Here is a 2,222-nt window from a genome sequence, read left to right as displayed (position 1 = left end):
GATAATAAAGGTGGACTCTACAGTCAGCCTCTCATAAAAAGAGTGCTTAAATATAGCTTAATCGGATTTTTAGGTTGGAAAAGAAATCCTCTACTGTGACATAAAGCTGTAGAATTCTCAGTTCTTCTATGTCTGACATGTATAAAGGAAATAGGATTAAAGATAGCAATGAGCTTTGTACTCCCATAACAGTTTTTGTAAGGCCCGGCTCCATTTCTCTTAGGTTTCGTGTCTCTCTAATAAGGTCACATGATTAGTTTCCATTTTTGGTCAATCATTTGGGAGTATATACACCGTTTACACGCTTAAGAGAAACCCAACTTGTGTTATTTATTATACAGTCTGGACCCCCCTTTCTTGCTAAGGGGTTCCATTCTAGCCTTTATTCTCATATGATCCGTTTAATGTTCTAAGTGATCTGTTGCTTTGCTGTGTTTTATCAATCTGTCCGTCTGTTGTTCTTCTATACTGTTCTTTCCTTTTGATTGTGTCATATTTTATAAAGTTGTATACGTTCTTTATATATTGAAGATTATCCTCATACAAAACCTTCAACCACCTTCGTGAAAATAAAGTTTACCTTTAGGGACGTTATAGTTTTCAGAACTGAGCTAGTTTCCCCCCCTCTGATGCAGAACAGACTGAAGAAGCGAAAGAAGATAATCTGGTACCTTCAGGATTGATAACTTCACTAAAAATTTAACGTGCTTACTCTCTCGAAAAATAATGCACACGTCGATTATTATTATAATCCCTTGTGTAAAGTGTTAGTAAAAACGTAAGAGCTGCTGTTTAGACTTTCGCAGTAGCTAAAGTATTATCACCTTCACTATATTGATAACGCGTGACGGAAAACTTATAGGATAGTAGTCTATAGGATTTAAGGGCACTCCAATTTCGAATGCAAACAAATGCTGTCGTTATCCGGAGCTCAGTAAATGTACAAGCCTTAAAAATTTAAGGTGAAACTAAGTCCGTTGCTAAATCTTGGTGAGTATTTAAGTATGTCGTGGTTACATATAAAAAATTTTTTTTTGTTATGCTTGTGCAGTGACACCATCAAATTTAGTGACCAAAGTATAATAAAGTTATTCAGTACAGGAAAGATAAATTATATTTTACTAATTTTAATAGCCCGGCAATGCTACTAAACGCAAGAAGCAGACTAACACGGAAAACAGTGAGCCTTAAACACAAAAACACACTATACAAATACAATATAAAAAAATATTAAACGCAAAAATACAGAACAAAAATTAACAAAAAAAAAAAATAGGCAAAACCCAAATATTTTAATAAAAAAAAGGAAACCGAATTTTCATTATTATGAATTTTAACTAATGTGCAGTTAGGGTGGGATATTGGTATAAATTTATAAACTGCCGATACCAGGAAAAAGCACTTGCGCAGCCAAAATTAAATTATTTTATATGCCTCTCTTAAAGGTTTTATTACTATTAATAGAACCCTCCTGTGTTTGATCGAGTCAAAAAAAAAACACCCAGTTTACGAGCTCGCAACAGGGTAATAGCCTACAAACTAGACTCATGTTTGTATCAAAGCCATCTCATATATATATACACTCCATTTTTAGTACTAACCCCTTTATATATACAACAAAAAAATTCAATTCATTGCGCGGACGACAATAACGTGCGCCTTTCCATGGTTCGTAACTAACTCTTCTAGTAATCGATTGGTGGGCAGAGTAAGCAAGTCGCAGGTAATAATAGCATTGCGTTGGGAAACGGTAGCCAGAGGCTCAATCTAGAGGTTTTGGTGTATAATACCGTTTGAACAAACCACAGAGCGTCCGTCATGACGCGTAGCATTAAAATTAGTCTCTCTTACAGAGAAGGGGTTTGTGCCGGCGGGTCTTAGACCTCGACAGGAGACGCGCATGTCACAGTTAGGTAGGTACACAAAACATGGAAGAATCGCTTCTTGCGCAAGGGTAGTTTGCTTTTAGCACAAATTAAAGCATACATAGTTTGAGTTGCCACTTTCACCGCTACATAATATACGTGTGGTCGCTTTAACTGCTTAACGTCATTGATTATACCAAATATTTTGCCGTCGAAGGTCAGCGGCTATAGTGGCGCAGTGCACTTTCTCGTGATATAGGGCTTTTGGGCTTTTCATTTTTCCCGCGTTAATAGTAATTTGTCCAACGATAGCTCCAGCTAGCGAGGGACGTTAGGAAAAAAAACTTGCAGACGCTG

Source organism: Zophobas morio, unplaced genomic scaffold (genome assembly GCF_036711695.1).
Source record: "Zophobas morio isolate AGI-343-1 ecotype UQ-CSIRO unplaced genomic scaffold, CSIRO_AGI_Zmor_V1 ptg000215l, whole genome shotgun sequence".
Taxonomy (NCBI): domain Eukaryota; kingdom Metazoa; phylum Arthropoda; class Insecta; order Coleoptera; family Tenebrionidae; genus Zophobas; species Zophobas morio.
The sequence above is the reverse complement of the archived record's forward strand: the minus strand, read 5'-3'. Positions refer to the sequence as shown.